We start from the raw sequence: 14581 nt of genomic DNA, 5'->3' as shown, positions 1-14581 counted from the left end.
AAATGCCCGGGTAGAAAACAACACAATGGAGTAGCCTGTACTACTTTACATTTGCCAACAATGTCAACCAGAGATAATATGTAATTTAAAAGACACCCTGTAAAATGTCTTACTGGATATATTTTTTCATAATAATCCACAAATGCCAAAGTCTAGTAACAAAACTATTATTTATAGCATATCAACATCTAATTGATTTTACAAATGGAGGCAATTATTTTGGATGAAGGGAGGAATGCCTGCCAGATTTAAATGATTTATGATTACTAAGAGAGAAAACAACAATGTTTTGCTAACTCATTTTCAAAAAAGGCTCTTACACTCATTGATAATTTAAATTTTAAACCAAATGATTTGCTTAAATAATACATTAACTTAAAAAAAAAAAAGCAACTTACTTTGTGACAGCAAACTGAGATATTTGTAACTGTTTAGAAATATAGCTTCCTACAGTTGGCTCAGAAGGGACTGTACCATAGAAATACATTTTCAAGGTGCAGATTTAGAAACACAGAAAGATTACATTTCATGAACTCCAACCAATTACCCAGATTAGGAGCTCAGGCTCTTACAGCACTGTGTGATTCAAGTCCAAAAGAGAACAGTGCAAATGCATCCAGGCCTCATATTTCTTGACTAAAACATTGTCTGCTTGATAAGTTTGATAACTCGCACAAATGTTGCAACAGGAAAATTAAATAGTCTGCACCACTCAATATTACTCTCATTGATTTTTTATAATCTAGTACTAAGATACATATTTCAAAAGTAAATGAGAAACATTGAAGGTTCCTTCCCATTTCACTGAGACTATAAAGCAGAAAAGAAGCTCCCATTTCACAAAATAACCTGTGCATTTGTTGAAGGAAAACACACACACACACACACACACACACACACACACACACACAGACTCACACAGCTAGGGGAATGCCCCAGGCTGAAGCAGATACTGATTGGGCAAAGCTAAAGGACAAGGGCCCTTGAAACTAAACAAAAGCAAATTCATTCTGTTGACAGATGTTGATTACATCAAAGCAACAAGGAACTCTCCCAACTCCAATTTTCTTTTTAAACAATTAATATTTCTCTACAATCTAACAATAAGGACAAAGTGAGTTTTTAAATCAATCACAATAAACATTATTAAACTTGTTTTTTAAAAGTTTCAATTCAGTTGGTAGACTATTCTGGTGTGTTTTTAGCTACAGGCTTCTCCAAACAGTGGTTTATTCATTCCCATGGACATGTCTGGGGAGTCAAGCTGGCCAAGCCATCAGCCCCTTCCTTCCAGGGGTTAACTACTCTGGCTGCCAAATAAAATACAGAGCGAGCCATGTAATTATGGAGACAGTCAAAGGGCAGGCTCTATTTTGAAATCTATTTGCACAGACAAGGTCTTCCAATTGAGCTTACAGGAAACAAGCTGGTAAAGAGCCTCCTTTTCCCCAGATGCTTTCCACACTTTTTCTCCAATTCAGGAAATCATGGATACGGACACCATACACCATTACTTCCTGGACTTCAAGCTAAGATGCCATTACAAGAAGAGTGGATCTGTTTCACAAACCTGTAAAAAAACATTTTTGTTCCCTAATTAACAGCATTTGGCAACAGCCTCTGAATGATAAAGCTACAGTGTTTATTAAACAACATTTATAAAGGGGATGCAGGCCCAGTTGTCATGTAGGTGTTAGAAAACAGATCATTTTTTTTTAATGCTCCAAATGAAGCCCATAGTTGAGAGTCTAAAGCATAATGGCATAAATATTTATCTGAAATGAAGATTCTATTTGACATCCAACAGTGTTATCCCTGAAATTATTTATAGCTAAGACTGCTAAAACAGTAACAAAGAGGCCACAGAAATCAAAAGCAAATTTGTAAAATATTTTAAATGACAAAAAAAAAGTCACAAGTCACTTTTATGTTGAAGCATCAAAAATTGTCCTACATGCTTAAAACTCTAACTTTGCAGTATCTATGAGACTTCCTCATTCTCATATTAAAATAGGATCGGGCCACTGCTATTGATAAAACTAAGTAGTCAAATGAGGGTGAGAGAGTCTTCACCTGTGGATGTCAGAACGCATCATCAAGCTGTACAGCACAGCCTGGGTGCCCTGGTTTTAGAGAAGATGAGCTGGAAAGTCAGCCATAGTTAGAGTACTTCTGGGGAGAGGAAAGGCGGTGGCCTGAGGGCACTCTCTTCCAATAATAACAACATTCAAGAATCATGCCCAGGTCATGGCAAAACATGACCTTCCCCAAGGCTCCATCAGGAAGTTGGCCTCACGCTACATCCCTCCTCCTTTAAAAAAAATTCATCAATAGCAACTGATAAGAGTAGAACATCAACAACAACTTCAGAAAGAGTTTAGGAAAATAATGTTGCTTCTTTACTAAAGCTGATTGGATAATATGTGATGATTAATTAATGTACCACACCAGCATCCAGGGATCTATGATTTAAACAAAACGCAGTCCCCTCTTCTTGGGAGACAAAAACACCCTAACCTACTCTAGAAACACAGGTAATAAACATATCTCTACTTAATAAACCCAGGTTTGTGGGCCTAGAAAGAAATTCCTTTAGGCTGGCCCAACCACAGCCCCAGGAGAGGTGTCAATAATTACAGTAAGAACTCAAAGTCTAAAACTAAAAGCAGATCATTTGGTGGATAAGTGGAAATTACATAGAAATTATTATTTTGTAAAAGGAAATAGGGCTATTGTGTAAAATTTCTCCATTTAAGATAAAAAAACATTTACTTCAAAATTTTAATCTAAGTTCATCTTTATAATCATAAAATATTGAGTCACACTGAAATAGTACATGCTTAGAAAATCCCATTGTCTTTCAGCTAAAGTTTAGAGAAAAGCAGCTTTTTAGCACTTCAACAATACATATACTCAGGCAACTTCTTGGACAAAGAAATACTGTATTCTCTTAGGGGAAATAAAGGAGCTGTTTATTAGGGCTGTGGTTAAAATGTAATAATTCATTCTAGTTGAGCCCTGTGAAAAATGTCATCAAAATATCATTTTCATTGCCAGATTTTCTGGATGCCGTGATATCATTTAAATACAAAATAAAAGACAAGCTCTGACCAGAGTAGAAGTACAACACCAAAATGGACCAAAAGCAAACGTTGTTCCATCAAAGTAACAAACAAAAATTTCACACAATCCTGATACCCAGAGAATGCACACTTCTGGGTTAGCACAGAACATCTGGCAAACTTCAACTTCCCCAAAGTCTCTCAAAAAAAAAAAAAAAATTTCTGTTACCTCACACACTCTGGCTAAAGAAGAGGAAAATAGACACATTTTATATTCAAGCACACAAATAAGAAATCACACATGGAGAGTTCAATTTTAGAGACAGTCTATATAAAAATACAAGTTTAAAAAATTGACATAGGAAGAAAGTCCTTCCTTAATTATTTTTTTAAAAAGACTATTCATAAATACTATTTTCATGTAAAAGACTTCTCAAAATATTAGTAATTTGGACAAAAATATCCAGTGATAGATGTTGGGACTTATAGTTTATTATCAAAGTAACAGCTTAATATGAATATTTTTCAATTGTATTAAAGCACTTGAAGAGTGTAATTTTAGTCTTCCTGTTACAATAGTGTCAACTGAATTCTATACGCAACATGCTGTAGTTATATTGTTGAATGCATTTCTTTTTCTTTTTCCCTCTCTTTTTAGGAGCCATTTAAAGTTATTTATGCAAACAATTGGTATAAAATAGCTCAGAGCTTTGACCAAACCGCAGTATCAATGCTAAAAACAAAATCTACATCTTAATATTTTCTTGAGAATGTTTTCACTGTACAACTCCAAGTGAAGGCATGAAATAAAAGAACATACTTGAATATAAATCCTACAGTGGTTATGTTGACAACTGCGGGAGTTTTGTCTTTGCCCTGAAACCAGGTGAGAGGAGTGGTAGGTAGGTAGGTCGGTCCATTATCACAACCTAAAATGAGAAAGCTGAAGCTCCGGGAAAACTACAGTATTTCCAAGCTTCTGCAGTTGAGATTACATAGGTTAAAGACAATAGAAGCTGAGATCATGCATCAAGGAGTTATTTTTACAAGAAAAATAAAGAGGAAATACACAGTAGCTTCTTTAGTAAAAGCAAAAAATTCCAAATGATCTGAAAGTAGCTTTTTGGACTGGTGTAGTTCATGTTGCCACAAATAATTTTATATTCAAATCAACTGTGTAGACTTAGTTAACCATGTGAATAAATAATCACTCCAAAGCTTTAAATGCATTAATGCAAAAAGTGCAATGTATTACAACGGCACAGGCTTAAAAGAAGAGTCCCATAGAGGCCTGTTTACAAATTGCCCCTTGCCTTTTTTTTTTTTTCAGATATGGATGCTTAACCATAAAACTATGATTTTTTTGTACTAAAGATTAAAAATTAAAACCACCATCATTGCTAACAAAACATGTACTCTTTATAAGGCAGGCTGCCTCTCATGATCTGAAAATACAATATTATTTGAAAACTTTAATTGACAAAGATTATTTACACTTGGTGGAATGACAAATTTATCATCTCATTTTTAGATTAAAGTCTTCAACATAACCACCATACTGAAATAGTTGATGTGTACAATATTTGGAAACATGTTTATTATCTAATGTGAGGTGTATTGAACATTTTTTGAACTATACTACAAACAACAACAACAAACAACAACAACAAAACAACCTCCAAATGCCTACATAAAACATAGCTAATTTGGAAGTAAAAGGAAGGAAGTAGTGTGGAATTTACAACACGTTATATTTTGTTTGTGAGTGCACCGTTGGATTTTCCTCCAAAAAAAGGTGCCAATGGAATTATATTTACTTGAGTTCTTGTGTAAATTGGTTTTCCTTCTCTGAGCACTAATTGGTTTATTCGGACAAGTTAGTTATGCTGAGTCTTAGTTTCCTTATCAGTTAACAGGAATATCTGTTAACAGGATTGCTATGAACCAGTGACACGAGGTATGGAAAGTGGCACAAAGTAAGCACTTGATAATTGGTAATTATGATCACTGGTTACCTGATTGTGGGAGAAGGTCATTCTAAAATGTACTAATCAGTAGTAGAAACCAGCTTGAATTTCAAACTGTGCTTTGGATAATTCACAAAGTAAATACTTCACAAAGTATTCATGAGATCCTCCATTCGCTCCCAGAACTGCTACTTAGAAATCTCGCTATCCCAAGCTCTGGCCTCTCCTACCTTCATCACAGGACCATCTGACTATTAAATGAGACTGCAGATGTATAAATACTTTACAAACTAGACAGCACCTCACGATTGTAGTGTAGAGAGAAGGCTTTAACTCAGGAGGAAGAATTATGCACAGCCTAACTGACATTTTTCTGAGAGCTCTCGGTGGGGCCTTGCTGGAATACTGATCATGAAGTCTAAGGAAAATCTCTTCTTCCACTCAAAGAAGAGATTTTCTCACGAATCATATCCTTCCAAACACATTAGTATTTAGAATAGTTTTTATATTTGTGCAAAGGATGGGATAGGAGAAATCATGTTATAGAAAGATTCCACTTGGCAGTGAAGACATTTCCTATAATGCCCACTATCACAAACAATTTTAAGTTAGAGAAGAATGCTGCTATTTTCTTTATGTTACTAAATAGTGTTTAGTCAGTGTTGTGCTTATCCATAAATTGTTTTGTTATCCTTGGTAACCTTAAAGTTTGTAAGAATTTAAACATATCTGTCTTGGCGTGCAACTATTTAATAGAAATATTCTAGTGCTCACCAAACCTTATTGTTTAAATGCACCAAGAAGTCTTTTTTGCATAAAAATTCCTGTTTATTAAACAGTGATACAGGAAGAACTTATTTACATTTCGAGCACTACCAACATACATCATTTATGACAAAAAAGGCAAGCACTCCATAAGAAATGCTCAATCACTGTCAATCACAAACACTAAAATATACATAAACCAAAGCAAGCCGTGTGAACTGTATTAAATTCAGCTAAACACAGAATTACCAACAGAACAAACAAAAAAACAAATAATTATCAGTGACTCAGACCTATTTACACAGTACACAAAATAACTTGAAAAGGTGTAACCATGGAAACCTGATAACCCAAATTCAGTGCCTTTAAATTTTGCATTTATTTAAACACTGTGTAAACGATGTCTTTACAAAATTTAAATATTTCAAAAGCAGTCAAATCTTATCTTTGTTATTTGATCATTGATCAAAATAGTTTCAACTATAAATTAACTGTCTTTAAAATCATTCAGGGACCAATTTAATGAAACCATGATAAAAATGTCAAACAAGATTTTCTAATTTTTCAGCAAACTGTTAATTTCACAACCACTGATTAACAATCGAAAAACTCAACTATATCCAATAAATTCCATAATAGTCAAATAATATTAAAACATGCTTTGACATAAAGACTTTTCTTAAACTCACTCTGTTGCATGCAATCACCCCCACTTCCTCTAATTAACTACGAAAGCTATTAGCTATTTCAGTTTATAGGTGATTTTCACTGACAATTACCATTTGAATAGTTTAATATTTAATGCTATAGTCAGTCCTGATGTCTTATATTTTATTTCATAAGCAACATGAGCAAAACATTATTTTGCAGTTCACTGGCTCCCAACTTGAGATGTAATGTTCAGTGTGTATTTCATTATGTAGATGAGCAATGGATGTTGTTTGACATGATTTAAATGGGTCAACAGTATTTTCCTAGTCACATTAATCATTCAGACAGCTAAAATGAAAAAAAAAAAGGCCTTGAAAACTAAAACTAGAGAATCTATTCACACAAATGACACTCACCATTGCCGGGTTATCTAGGATGTGGTTAAGGAGAAGGAAGAGTTGCAGACTTTGAACACATGTTTCATTATTTATTCAGAAACCACTTCAAGACCCTAGTTCCATTTTCAGAATCCAAATGAACACCCACAGGGACAGATTTCTGAGCTAACAAACTGTAATATTTTAAAAAAGCATTAGATAGAAATCTATAAAAATTTTTCATTCAAGAAGAAAGAATAAAACTTGAGGAGCCCAGCTCCAAATGAGACTGGACCCCAAGGGTAGGGTCAGACGTAACGTATAGTATCTATAAAAACATACAGCAGCAAAAATGAGGATACAGCCCTCCCACTGGACAACCATCCTGTCTTGCCTGCTGATGGCCCCTAATGTGAAGAAGAGACGGGGAACTATTCCAGAAAAAGCAGAGCCCACCTTTAGAAATAGCTGCAGGTCACTTGGATCCAGCCCTGAGTCAAAGAATCTGATGAGGAACATGGAAAGCAACATATGTGAATTCACAAACAGCAACTCCACAGTTTCCTTTTCCTTTCATCATCATGACTGACTTTACATTAGATTAAGGGGTGATTTGGGGTACATGGCCTGTCAACGTGCCAGAATACTATTCTGGTCAACCATCCTATCACTTTGTTCCATTTGAACTAGGTGCTTTCTAGTAACAAGTATGGAAATGACAATATCGCTTCCCTCCCAACAGAAGCTCTTTAGTGGGTCTTTGGCTGCTGTGAAAAAGACAGTGTCTCGCATTAACTTTTTCATTCTGAACCCACTTCTCAAAGGTCATCCTCTCAAGTGGATGTGCTCTGCCTTCTCCTAAAACCACACAGAATGAGCCAGTGTCCACAAGAAGCCTATGGTTTGTTTTCCTGATTATGAAAATGGCAAACGCGTGGTATTATTTTTTTAACAATACTGAACAAGTAGAAACAGTAAAAAGTAATAAAAAACAAAAGTAAAAATCTTCCTTAAATGATCACTGTTGATATTCAACACATACACTTTAGAACATTTCTCTATGTATTCACTAATATATTTTTATAGTATATTAATTTATCATATTTACACATATTCTGTCTATACATGTAGTTTTTATTAAACTGCTATTTTGAAAGCAATTAATCTCACTGCAATCTGTGGAAGACATCTGTCTCTAACAAAAAATACAGATCTACACGATCCTTTTTAGGCCTCTTGGGTTGTTTTAGTGGTTTCATGGTACTCCTTGACATGGATGGGTCACATAGCACTTTATTTAACCAATGATGAGCACTTAGGTGTGTTCTTTTTAAATTTTTTCCCCCTTGCATAATTTACTTTTTACAAATACAGTTGCACATGTAACCAATTATTCTTTTTAGTTTAAATTCTTAGAAGTAGAATTCTTGGGTTAAGAAATATGCAAAACTTTGACATACGTATTTGCAAAGCTGCTCTCCACAAAAATAGCAGTTTATAATCCCAGTGGTGCCTATTTCTATATACTTTCAACAATATTATTAATGTTTAAATCTTTGTCAGTCTGATAAATGAAAAATGGTAACTCACTTTTACTTATTTTTCTTCAGATACTAGAGGTTGAAGATTTTTCCCTTCGTTTATTTATATATTTATACTTTTGTGAAATCTCCATTTAGGCCCATTTAGGGTTATTTTTTACTTGACTTATTCTTAAGGGTGCTCTGTGATTTTGTGTACCATACTGTTTCAAACATTATTTTCAGTTTTCCATTTGCATTTCAACCGTATTTAAAGTGTTTTTGGCCACACAATTGTGTTTACATTGTGGATTTTATGGATTAATCTAGAGAGACTATGACTCTTTAAAATATTTAGTTGTCTTATTTAAGACAAGAGATATTTTCACCTTTACTGCAGTATTCCTAATATCCCTCAGTAGAGATTTAATGTTTTCTTCATACAGGTCCTGTACATTTCTCATTATTTGTTTACTCCTAGGTATTTTATATTCTTGTTTGTTATTATAAATGGAATTTTTTCAGTTATATTTTCTGCCCAAATATAGGACAGTAGTACTAAACGTACTTTTCTTTAAAAAAAACTTAAGTTTTCAAAATTGAAGTATAATATTCTAGTGTCATATTTTTATGCTCCTTAATATATCAAAAAATCAAGCATACATACAGACGCACACTTTTCCACTGGAAAGAAGTGACAGGGACCAACGGGTTAACTAGACTTTCTTTTCCATTGCTGCCAGTTCACCCCTCTCTTACCTTGTCTGTCCCCCAACTATTACCTTCCATCTTCCCAAATATGAAGTGCTGGGCTGGGTGGGCTAACAGGTGCTAAAGTGTCAGTAAATTCAAGTTACTAAAAAACAAAGGATAGATTTTTTTTGAAAGGGTTTGATATTCAAAATATTTCCAAACCCCACCCCCGCCCAAAAAACCCCAATGACCTAATCATTGGGAGGGGGAGGGATGAATGAGAACTTTTTTAGACTTATGACTCTACAGTTATTTATCTAATTTTACAGCTTAGTCTTGTTTTTGTTTTGAAGTATGTGTCTAGTTGGGGTTGAGGCATCCATAAATCTTTTCAGTCCTGTCTTGACTCGGCCCTTATGTAACTGTAACTGTCCCTATAGGCACACGAGTGCCTGGATACATTGAGCACACAGCACAATTAATTACAAAACTTCCTATAGTCTTATAACAGTGAAAGAGAACTTTAAATAAATTTAAAACTAATCCGCCAGTCTGCTGGACAAGGTCTCTGTATAGCTCTAGTTCTTAGGATCCTCTTATACTTAGCTTGACTTTGCCCTGGGAAGAGCAATAATTAGTCTGAAAGTTGCAGATGTGGGGAGAGGGGTATCCTCCCTCGATCGCTCCTCTAGAGCAAATACTCTCCTGATGTATTTCTCTCCATAAGGCTCAGAATAGTACTTCTAAGTCTACCCATAACTTTAGAAAATTACTATGCCATACAGTTGACAGAAAAAAAAAACACCACTAGTTTTTTTGCATTAAAAATATCTGATCCACAGGTAATAATATGGAAGTTCATTAAACTCTAAATGTTCAATAATAAAACGTTTAAAAAGTATTTGATCCAACACTAAAAACATTTATTTTTCCTAAAGAATAAAAAAGTATAGGAAATGGGAGGGTTATTTTAAATCCGGGATGCTGTTTGTACATGGAGAAAACAAAGTGTTTAAAATGAGTACTGACCCGCAGTTGCTCCTGGGCTGTAAGTTAGGGCCAGCCCGGGACTAGGGCTTCTTGAGGGTGGAACCATAGTTATTCACACATTTCTCATTTGCGGTTCACAGTCACACTGCTTCTTGGGAGTAGTCCTGGGGCTGACTCCAGGATTTTAGCTGCTCATATACTATACAAGTCACACTCCTAAAAGTATGCTGGAGTACAAGGCCAGACATTTCATTGTTCCTGAGTACAGTGGGATGCCAGGTGCCGGCCAGGATCTAAGACGTGTTTGGGGCTTGGCTATCGTGATGATGCACAGAGAGGCAGAAAGTCTTCACAGAAGTTCAACACTGGAAGTGTTAAAGAAACACTGTAGAGTGAGGGAAGTTCTATTTCTACCTCTGCATTGCAGAACCTGAGGCAGCAAGTGGATTTTTGCACAATGGTATGGAGCCCCACCCCAGGCAGGTATTTGGCGGATAATATACAATAAGATAGGAAGGCTATCAATCCGTAAAGGAGGTTGCAGTGGACTGACATGGACAGAATTTATAACTATGCTCACCATTACCAAATCCACCCGGCTCTCAACTCCGTGGACATGACTAGATGACGCTGACGTGCTGAGTAATCTGAAAGACGGGCGATATTTGGGTTTGGTGATTGCTAACTCAGACCTCATAAATATTATGTAACTCTAGTCTTTTTGCCTCTAGCCACGCAGCCTGACTGCAATTTTCAGCCACAAGTGGCAAACTGACATTGAGAATTTATGAGCTCTGCTGTATTAGTAATGCACATTTCCTTTTGAATTATTCTAGCCTGTAGCCCGAAGCAGATTATAATTATCATTCTTTTTGCCACACAAGTCTGAAGATCTACAAGAGGTTCATATAGGTACATTAATATGTTTCAATGTTTTAGGTAGGTTGGTAAATAAAAGCCCATATATGACAAATGAAAAGAAGATGAATTTTTCATATCGGTGGAATTTTTAAACTATTTTAGCTTATTAAAATTTGGTCCCAGTCACAGTGTACCCATAGAAAATGATTCCCTATTGCATTAGAGATGCTTTTCACTTTAACAACAAAAAAACAAATGCATACTGTACAGTGTGCTTGAATCAGAGTTCTCAGGTAGTCAATCTATACTATGAATAAAGTTAGTTCTGCACAAAAGTAAATATGTGGTCTTAGCTGTTTGGAAAGCATTTTCTTATATAAACAATGTGGCTAAGTTCTCAGGCCACCCCATTTGTCCGTAATGTAACTGAAATACTACATATTTGCAATGAAAACAAAAAGCTAGTGAACAGTTCAGCTGCAAGCACCTAGTATGTTAGCTACATGCTGGGTTTACTGAGCTAGCCCTGAGCTAGCTATTTACAATATGGTTTCTAAAGGAAAAGGTGTCCCACATTGGTGGGCAATCAGGGAAAGTGAAAAGTCCACCCTCCTGCCTTCTACAGCCCATTCTTAGCCTCTTTTTCTCAAGCCCCAACTGGAAAGCAGATGGAAGCTGAGTGACTCTGAGAACTCCAGGGAAGAAAGGAGAAGGCTAAGACTCATCCCTTCCCAGAAAGCCTGTACCAGCCCCAGAGCCAGGATTTTCAACTTTTTCCAACTTCTAGAGCTAGTGAAAGGAATGAAGTCTGTTTTGAAGTTCAAGCAATCCCTCTTACCTAGTCCTTAGCACCAGAGTGAACATCTCAAGCCCCAGTACAGTGACTCGGAGAGGAAATATGGTGGCTCTGGATGTTTATTATCACTCTATCCATGGGCAAGAGGTCTGGTTAACAACTGCTCATGACTTATATAGAGCCAGTGAAACTGGACTGCCTAGCTGTCAACCTTTAGCAAGTTATTTAATTTTTATTTAGGTTTTTCATTTGTTAAAAAATGGGAAAATAAAATTTTGTAAGGATTAAGTAAGTTCGTACGTATTATGTCTAGTTAGCATGGCACCTGGTGTACAGCGATCGATAAGTTGAGCTTTCACTCAATATAGGTTTCCTATCACTATGAATGACAGAGGTACAAAAATGCTCTTTCTTTTTCTAAAATGATACTACTTTTTTTTCCCTGGTATCCAGAGGAGTAGTTATACAGGAGTTAATTTAGCAAGTAGACATTAATGCCCATAAAAGGTTTATGTGCCTCTGAAATACTCCTTCTCTCTCTCTCCAAATAAAACCCAGATTTTTTTATGGATAATAGACAACAGTAAACTTATTTTATCTATGTCATTTTTACTAACAATGTTTTAAAAGAAAGCATTTTAAAAGTCAATACTAGCATAGGGAGGATGTGGTGCCATGAAAACACACACGTGCCACCACTGGAGAGTGTTGATTGGTACAGTCACTTTGGAAAACGGTCAGTATGAAGTCACTAGTTCCCTCCTAGGTCTATGCGTAATAGAGCTGCATACCAGAGTACACCAACACTCACACACACACACACACGAATGTTTATAATAGGAAAAATGTGGAACTAACCCAAATGTCCATCAACAATAGAATGGACAAATTATGACAAATTCGTAAAATGGAAGACTACACAGCAACCAAAATGAATGAAATACAGCGACAAAAAAACAACATGGATAGGGTTTTCAAATATAATATCAAGTCAAAGAAGCCAGACACAAAAAAAGAGTACTTACTATATGATTCTATTTCTACAAAGTTCAATACAGGCAAAATGGAATCACACTGTTTAGGAATCTATACATGGGGTAAAACTAAAAACGAAAACAAAGGAAGTGAATACTATTTAAGTCAAGATTGTGATTACCTAGGAGATGGAAGAGATTTGGACTGCGAAAGGCATGTGGAGTTCTTCTGAAGTGCAAGCAATGTTCTGTTTTTTTTTTTTTAAAAAAACTGGCATGGTAATTATATAGGTGTGTGCTTCATAATGACTCATTAAATTGTACATTTATTTTATACATGTTTCTCTCTATATATTATATTTCACAATAAAGTGCTAGAAGGAAGGGAGGGAAGAAGGCAGAAGAAAAGAAAGGAAGGAAGGAAGGGAGGGATGGAGGAAGGTAGAAAGGGAGGGAGAGATAAAGCCAGAACTAGAAAAATCAAAATTTAAAAAAAAGAGAGAACGCATTCTAATAATCAGTTTTCTGTATACTATGATGCAAGCCATTTAAAATATTTATTAATATGTTAAACCCAAGCATTTTTTTAAATCAAGGAAAATTTTAAAAATCAGAAATAATTTACAATTCTTACTATACAGTGAAAAACATTAATAGCATAGTTGTCTATATTACATTTAATTGACTAGACTATGAGAAATTTGTATTTAAAATTTTTTAAATGAATTCTTGTAATTACTCTATTACTACAAACTAGTTAATAAATACCCTTGATGACTGTGTAACTATATTCTTATTCCAGAGCTTTTTAATAGCTATAATGTACATGGGACAACAATACTTTTTGCGGAAGCATAAAGAGCTACCAAATTTTCTTCGCAGGAAAACTATATCCTTTCAGAAGTTTTATAATAATGATAGTAAAACAGCTAACATGTTTGTAGCAATTTACAAAGTAACTTCATATATATTATTTAACTTGGTTAGGCAGCCTGTGTAAGGTAAACTGGGAAGATATTCTTGTGCTTATTTTACAGGCAAAAGACCGTGAGATTTAAGGAGTTAAGGGCTTTGTCCAAGATCACAAAAGTTACAAGTGGCAGGTCTGGATTTCAAACCTAAGTTTATTTTAAAAAACCTTTTTATTTATAGAAAATTTCAAGCATACATAAAAGTAGACAGATCGTGACGATGAACTCCCATGTACCCCTCATCCACTCTAACAATTATCCACTCGTGCTGAGCTTGTTTCATCTGCAACCATCGTCCTTTCCCACTGAATTATTTCAAAGCCAACCCCAGACATCATATCATTTCATCTGTAAATATTTCAATATGTATATCTAAAAGATGAGAACTCATTTTAATGATTTAACAATATAACTTATCACACATAAAAAATTAACAGTAATTCCTTAATATCATCAAATATTTGGACAGGCTTCAGATATTCTTCTTTTGTCATTTATATATATAATTTATTTTTTTATTAAACAAATAGCTTGTTAAAATAAGATCCAAATAAGGTCTACACATTGCATTTGACTGATATATCTCGTGGCTGTTTTAATCGATTTCTCTCTCTGTTTTATTTCCTTCCATGTAATTTGTTAAAAAATGAATTTCTTTGTCCCTAGCATCTCCCACATTCACTAGTTGTATATCAGTGGTGTCATTTAACATGCTTCTCTCTTTTATATTTCCTACAGATCAATATTAAACTTAGGAACTTGTTTTGATTCAAGTTCAGTTTTTTTGGCAAGAATATTTAATGGGTGGTGGTATGCTCTGACAGCTGTCTGTCCTTTTTGTGATGGTCACCAATTGATGGTCAGTGCCTAGATACATTAACTCACTAGGGATTTGTCAAGTGGTGGTATTTTATCAGTCTTTTTTCATTCATTGGCAAGAATATTTCTATAAAG

The 14581-nt window shown here is 35.0% G+C and overlaps 1 protein-coding gene across 6 annotated transcripts in view; it reads right to left on the bottom strand.

The window, feature by feature from the left end:
- METAP1D (methionyl aminopeptidase type 1D, mitochondrial) overlaps window positions 1–14581 on the bottom strand; it is a 68423-nt gene that overhangs the window by 22878 nt on the left and 30964 nt on the right. The window contains exon 2 of one of the 6 annotated variants that reach the window (XM_081050947.1): window positions 1417–1570. The exons of the other annotated variants lie outside the window; for them this stretch is intronic. The gene's annotated coding sequence lies outside the window, so the exon portion shown is untranslated. The remainder of the gene's footprint in view (window positions 1–1416; window positions 1571–14581) is intronic. 6 annotated transcript variants of the gene reach the window in all.

The sequence above is a fragment of the Rhinolophus hipposideros genome (genome assembly GCF_964194185.1).
Source record: "Rhinolophus hipposideros genome assembly, chromosome: 6".
In the NCBI taxonomy this organism is placed as follows: domain Eukaryota; kingdom Metazoa; phylum Chordata; class Mammalia; order Chiroptera; family Rhinolophidae; genus Rhinolophus; species Rhinolophus hipposideros.
The sequence above is the reverse complement of the archived record's forward strand: the minus strand, read 5'-3'. Positions and strand labels throughout refer to the sequence as shown.